The sequence below is a fragment of the Oratosquilla oratoria genome, chromosome 2 (assembly GCF_046742065.1).
Source record: "Oratosquilla oratoria isolate Oo_2021 chromosome 2, ASM4674206v1, whole genome shotgun sequence".
Classification (NCBI taxonomy): Eukaryota; Metazoa; Arthropoda; class Malacostraca; order Stomatopoda; family Squillidae; genus Oratosquilla; species Oratosquilla oratoria.
In genome coordinates this window covers 78542321-78549820 of record NC_134778.1, presented here as the reverse complement: position 1 = coordinate 78549820, position 7500 = coordinate 78542321, and positions in this window count along the sequence as shown.

Genomic DNA, 7500 nt, shown 5'->3' with positions numbered 1-7500 from the left:
TTAGAACTATACATTTAATGTAGTTTCTTCTTTTTTCTCTTGGGTGTGAGTTCTTCTTCGCTGTCCTCTTCTTCGCTGCTATTCTTTCTCTTTACGAAATCCTTCAACATGGTTTTAATCTCATCTATTTCGTAGACAATCTTTTCAAATCTTTCTTCGTTTTTGGTATCCTTAGCTCCGATCTTCTCCTCAATCTTCTCAATCTTCTCCTCAATCTTCTCTCCAATCTTCTCTTCGATTTCTTCAATTTTATCCTCCATTTCCCCTCGACTCAAGTAGTTCTCTTCTTCGAAGAGTTCTTCTGGTAAGATCATCGCAGCTACTTTTCCTTCTGTTTTCTCGAACACAGAACGTGATATGCTGACTATGGATTGATCGGGTTCCTCTTCTGGTATCCTTGAGGTTTCAGAGTTATCTTCAAAGATTAAATCCTCCAAAGAAGAAACTTTACTTTTATCCACATCACAGAACACCTCTTCATAAACGCAATTCACCCAAGGTCTCAACTCGTATTCTTCCCCTTTCTTTGTATATCCTGGAAAAACTATGAGGGAATCGTGGCTTGTAACTCTAGAACACGCTACGTATAGTTGACCGTGTGCGAAGCACTGTGATGAATCCAGTAGCATACCACACTTCTCAAACGTCTGCCCCTGGGACTTATTTATTGTCATAGCGTAACAGAGTTTGACAGGGAACTGGTATCTCTTGAAGGCTACAGGGGTGTCTGTTGCCTCTAAAGTAACTCTAGGAAGTAAGATCTGTGTGTTCCTGTACACACCAGTTAAAATCTTTCCAACAATAACGTTCCTTCTCAAATTTGTTACCATAACTCTAGTCCCATTACAGATTTTCGGAGGGCAAATGTTCCTCATAACCATCACAATTGCTCCTTCCTTCAACCTTAATTTGTGTGGAGGAATGGAAGGGCTATCCATAGAATTGAAAACTGACGCCTGAACGTCCATCCCTTCTATTGATTCACAACCGACATCTACGCTCATGTAAACCACTTCCTTACCAATCACTTTATTGTACACAAACTCGTTAATGATTTCGACGTCGTTGTTCGTGGGAGATATTATAGCTCTCTTTTCAAAGAAAGAGACGTTAAATATGTTCTCTCCCATTCCTCTGTACACTCTTTCAACTAACTCTTCTCTGCTGTCAACTAACACCCCGAAACCTTCTCCGAAGTGACACTCTTTGTACTTTCCTTCTCCAACTTCTAATAATTTCTCTGCAAAGTTTATGTTTTCTTCGTCTTCACTCTTAAGTCGAACGTTCTTTATCAGTTCTAACTCTTCGAAGAAAGGCCAAAAGTAACTTGATTTCAGACAACTGTTCAACTCGTCGTTCTTTCCTCCTCCTCTTACAACTGGTAATATCTGTCTAAAGTCTCCAGCACAAACGAACGTCTTTCCTCCCATGAAAATATCAAGACCGGAAAGGTCCCTCAAAGTGATATCCAGGGCTGAGATTGTGTTCTTATTTGCCATCACTGCTTCGTCCCACACAATCAAAGAAGACATAAGAAGCAATCGAGCTAGTTCGGACTTGTGCTTTATGTTGCATGTTTTTCTTTCGTTATGTTCCATCAGTGGTATCTTGAACATATTATGGGCAGTTCTTCCCCCGTGAAGGACAGTAGCTGCTATACCCGAAGAAGCCACAGCTAAAGCCACTTTACTCTTCGAACGAACTGTGTCTAGAAGAAGATTCAAAAGGAAGGACTTTCCTGTCCCACCAGGTGCATTTAAGAAGAACGCTTTGCTTTTGTTTTCCGTCTCACAACCAACACTTTCAATGATTTTATCGTAACAAATCTTCTGCTCTCTGTTTAATAGAGGGAAAGCTCTCTCCACTGTCTCGGACAATTCTTTAGAATTATAGGCTTTCTCCCTCCTTATCACGTTTGAAGACTTTTCTCCATTTCTGGAAGAAGGTAAGCCGTAGTGGACTATGTTTCCTCCTCCACAATTGAAAACTTGTTCTTGGATGTCGTCAAGAGCATCGAGGTATATTTCGTCGTTGTAATCCTTCAACCCTCTAAGATATAGAAAATCACTCGAGAAGAGATCCTTTGTTTCTTCCCAGATATATTTCTGGTCTTCTAGATCCGAGAACACTAACATGCTAGCGTAAGTCGAACGAAGTTCTTTGCGGTCATTTGTGTAGTTTATTATCTCCAGGATAGTCTGTTTCCAAGTCTCTTCATCTTTTAAAAGACCCATAGCCTTAACGGCTTCCCTGTAAGTTCCGTAGAGTACACCGTCCACCATCCTGAGGTCTTCGAAGGATTTGGGACCTCTCTTGTGGGTTAGAAGCATTCTCATATAGAACAGTTCTACTGTCTTGTTCGTTACAGCTCTTATCCTTCCAATAGCGTGAGTGTTACCTTTCCTCTCCTCCCAACATGATTTCGGAATGCTGTACTTGAAGTAAGCAGCTACTTCGTTGTAAGTTAGGGTGGCTGCGTATTCGTTAACGCTACATAATTTGAAAAATGCTGTCAACTGAGTGTCTCTGTTTGCCTTCTTTTTTATGTCTGCCTTTGAGGAATCGGCGTTGAAGAATACTTCGTTTTCGTCCTTTAAATGGAGGTCCAGATTCATAACAGGAGGGTAACTACGGTGTATGGGGAATCTGAATATCTTCCAAGTAGCTTCGTTGGAGTTAACGAATCTTGCATCCGTGAAGTTCTTAATTTCATTGATTTCTTCGGTTCCCTCGGTTTTAGTGAATAGAACTCTGTCCCATCCTTTGTTGACGTACTTTGTAACGTACGCTATAGCCTTAATAGAATTTGAACACTCTACGTTTATGTGAGAGTTAAATCTCAAGCAAAGATAGGGGTTGTAAGGCACCACCCATGAGTTGTCGATAGTTACTTCCTGTCCCTTTAACTTTTTCACAAAGGAGAAACCTCCTTCTCCCACAGCTCTTCTCCTGTAGAGAGGGTAGCCGTTGTTTCCGAATTTTATCGTTGAACGGCACTGTTTCGGAAAATCTTTCTGGCACGTCCCTCTATCGTTTTTCTTCCCATTACAACACACGGAGCTTTCATCGTAGCCTATGCACGGTCCGTGTATCATGTTAGTGGTAACAATATCATACAGTTCTGGGTGTTTTTTCTTGTCGGGTATCTCGGCGGATATTAGGCTCGAAACGGTATTTTCAGTCACTTTACGTTTCATCCATAGAAGAATGTGAACGTGAGGCAAGCCTCTTTTCTGCCACTCAATGCTGTACAAATGAGCTGAGACTTCTCCGAATATTTTATCTGTTAATAACTCTCTCATTAGTTGGTCTACCTTGAGTTTAAAAACACGACTAACTATATCTGGACGATTACAGACGTTAATAGTGTCGCCGTATAGTGTCAATTCTTTCCATTTCGGATTCATAGTGAAAGTTATGAAAAAATCCGGAGAACCGTATCTTGACACAAAACTTAACGCATCCTGTTGCCTCTCTTTCATGTATCTCGGGCCTCCCACGAAACACTTAGGAAGTAGCACTCGTTGTCCTTTATGGGCTGAATCACTCTTTTCTGATTTCATGTTGGTTAAAACGGATATAATCTAATCGATTTGATTCAGCCTTCACGTAACAGTCAATAACGAACCTCTGGAACAGTGTTCGACATTGAAAGAGAGCTGTGAAACAGTTCTCTCTTTCCATAAACATAGAAGCGTAATATGCGCACGGAGAAATCTTCTTCTCGTTCCCAGCTTTGTTAGCCTTCAGAGACCGCAAAAGATACGTGTAACCCATATCTCCGTTGGGTATCAATAAAGGGTACTGGAACGGATCATAAAAGAAACTGGTGTGATCCACAAACCTAATTTTATATTTCGAAACCTTCTTGGGACTGGTTATCTTTATTAAAAGAGGATCGTGCTCGTCGTCTAGATTCACTATACCACCCACAGTCACATTTGATGTCGGAAGGTGGTAAACTCCTTTATGTTCCTTCGTTTCAAAGTTTTCAACCGCTTTAAGTTGGAGATTCATTTGTGGTATCTCTTTATGCTTTTCAATATGCAATGCTATCAGTTCCCTGGAGTTTTCTATTTCAGACAAAATCTGTCTCAAACACTTATTGTTTTCGAGAAGGTAGTTGAATATTATACGAATTATCTCCTCGTTCTCGTTGTACTCTCTTTCTTCTATTTCTCTTCTGGATTTAGTTGATTTTTTCTCCTCGCTTATAGGTGCTTCCAAAAACAACTTAGAGACTTTATAGGTTCTGAGTCTAATTTGTTCCTCTCTACTGTTATAGAAATAGAGATCTAGGAAGTTATCGACAACCCCGTTAGGTCTTCTCCGTGTTAAGTCCTTTACGTCTCCGTTGGAAAACTTTTCTTCGTCCGAAAACATACCTCGAGTCTCCTTGTCTCCCACTAATAACTCTGGCCTCACATAACTGGTTCTGTGGTATATAGCACCCTTTATCTTGTACACCATAGCTTTTTCAGCTGCATTTTCCAATTTCTTGGATGTTGCAAAGGAACTGAAACTAAAGACAGTATTAAACCCGATTGTGTTCTTAAGAAATCTTTTAGAAAGAGGGGTAACACCTTCAAATAGTGATTTCAACTCTTCGTTTTTTATCTCAGAGGGTTTCACAGCTGGGATTTGTCCCGATCTACAACACAAACCCTGTCTCCCTTTTCCACCTTAAAGCATCACAGTACTTGCACTTTACGTCGCCAAGTTTTCCAATGCTGTGTTCCACAACGTCGTAGGTGTCCCTTATTCGTGCTTTCAAACCACTACAGTCTTCTTCGTAATCCGTCATTTCAAGCTTTATCCCCCCTTCCCAATGTTCCTTCTTTTCCTCCCGGACTTTTTCGAGTAACTTCTTATCTTCTTCTGTTACTAACATTATTCCTTTCTCTTGTCTTGCTAGTATCTCTTTGTATTTCTTCATTTTCTCTCTGTTATTTTCTCTATTGGCTCTAAACGTCTCTGTCTCGAGAAGTCTTTGTTCCCTCTCTTCCTTTTTCCTCCTTGAAGCTTCTACGGCCTCGAGTCTCTTTCTCTCTAATTCCTTCGCCTTTGCTGTAGCTTCTCTTTCCTTTTCTTCGGCTAACTTCTTCTTTCGTTCAGCTTCCTCCTTTCTCCGCTCTGTTCTTTCTTTCTCTTCTGCTTCTAACTGTATTCTTTTCTTCTTCTGTTCTGTTTCTATTTGGACCTTCTTTATAGCGTGTTTGTTCCTCTTTTCAGCCACTTTGTACTTCTTAAAGATCCGTTCAAGGTAGTGCTTCTGGTACGTCTTATGGCACCACTTTCCTCCGTTATTGGCATAACTCTTGTATCCCGCAAAGTAATGCTTAATGAAATTATCTGACGTTTCTTCATTAATCGCTTCTTCCAATAAGGGAATGGAGTCGAAAAGAGAATCTTCGTATTCATAGTCCTTACTATCTCGAAGAATCTTGTTGAGAGACAGAGTTTTCCGATGAAACTCTTTAATGTCCTTCTCCAACCAGAAACGTTGGTTATCAGCGTATAGAGAAGGGAATAAAGAAGAGTGCTCTGCTGTTAACTTGTTGAAAAGCGCTTTATTGTTTTGTACATTTTTCTTGTCTTGGCTCTTCTTCGTGGTGACCCAACTCCAGAAATGTCGTATCCTCCTCTTTCTCTGAGCTTCAGTTTCTTTAGCCATTTAACGATAACCAACTCCGAGAAGGGGGCCGTAGTTCAGAAACCCCAACCCGTTAACTTTCAAATGTATGCTTACAGCTAGGCCGGCGGGGTGTCCCAGAAACACAATGGAAGTCGCAGACACCCCCGGGCCGGCCGACTCAGATCGGGAGCGCTCCAGAATTTTTTTAGAGAGTTATAGATATATATATATATATATATATATATATATATATACATATATATATATACATATATATATATGTGTGTGTGTAATAAAAAAAATATCTTCAGTGATAATACATAACATATATATATATATATATATATATATATACATATATATATATATATATATGTATATGTATGTACATATATATATATATATATATATATATTGGTGAAGCGTGGCAGATTCTCTCTCAGGCATATTCTGTATAAACGACAGCAAAAGAAATTTTAATTAACTTTTTCCGTGAGCTCTCAAGCTTGCGAAAAGTAGATTTCTGGTAGGGAAGAGGGAGTAAATAAAATTTCCAAAACTCATAGGGAATACAAAAGGTATAATGAACACAAAAATACAGCACACAGCAAACAAAATACAATAAATTAATACAAAAAACACAGCACACAAAAACAAATCTTCCTGCATTCTCTGTCGAAGTGAAGAAAGAGGAAAAGGGAGCATGTTTTAAATTGAATGAAAAGCACGGGGAGAAGTCACCGTGTTGTAACTGGGGGAGGTCCCACGTATGATCATGGAACACGGGGAGCGATCACGGGTTGGCGGAAAGCGTGCTCGGAGAGATCACTGTCCCGGGTTCGGCGCCAATCTGCCTCTCAGTCTTTCAGAACGACGTATGGCTGTACGTTCTTCCCTTTGAGGGGAAATGGGAGGCCTCTGTGGAGGAGACTCCGATTTCCTGGTGTTGTCCATCTGGCTCCTCCGAACAGGTTTCATGCTAGGGAGGAGGGCGAAGTCATTTATTTGCCTATTAATGGCAGGTTGCAGCTCCTTTATCCAGAAGGCTTCCAGGATGGCCAGGCGCTGTAGGCCCTCTTCTTTTTTCACAACTTCGGTGTTTTTGACTATAGTCTCCCTATCGAGGTGGCGTCCTCCGTGTTGCAAGTGCATGGTGATTCTTCTGGATAATGTGGTGGTCGTCCTTCCCACGTAGCCTGAAAAGGGCGTGCATTCCTCCTCTGGGCATGTGCATTTATATACTATGTGGAATTGAAGAACCTCCTGAGGTTCTGGTGCGGGGTTGTTCTTTAAAGAAGAACCCCACACCAGAACCTTCTGGAGTTGTATGTGTTGGTGACCGAGTTTCCATATAGAGTAGCCAGAGCCAGTGAAGTAATTCAATTTTGTATATTCATAGTGAGGGCTTTCTCATTAATGTAAAAGGCTTCTAGAACATTCAACTGGTGGCTGTCACTGGCAGAATCGAGGATCTGAGTATTGTCGACTAGTATCTGCCTGGACAAAAAGATAGAGTGTGTATCTAATTTTTTTTTTTTTTTTTTTTTTTTTTTTTTTTTTCTTTGGGGCTCCGTTCTGTAAATGGCAAGTAAAGCATCGAGAAAGAAAAGTTGTCATTCCTATGTAGGAAGAAGGACGATAAATTCGTACACGACTTTACTTCTTTTGAGGGGGATTTGGGCACGGAAAGGATTATTTTTTAAGATGAGGTTAGAGGTTTTGAGGTTTTTATAGACAATACGGGGCTCCAACTTATTCTGAAGTCTCCTTTAGCGTTCAGGCATCTTTCTTCATTTGTTTATTTGGTGTGAACTGAAGTCACGAATTTGTTCTCAACTGGCTTTACAAATACGTCTAAGAAGGGT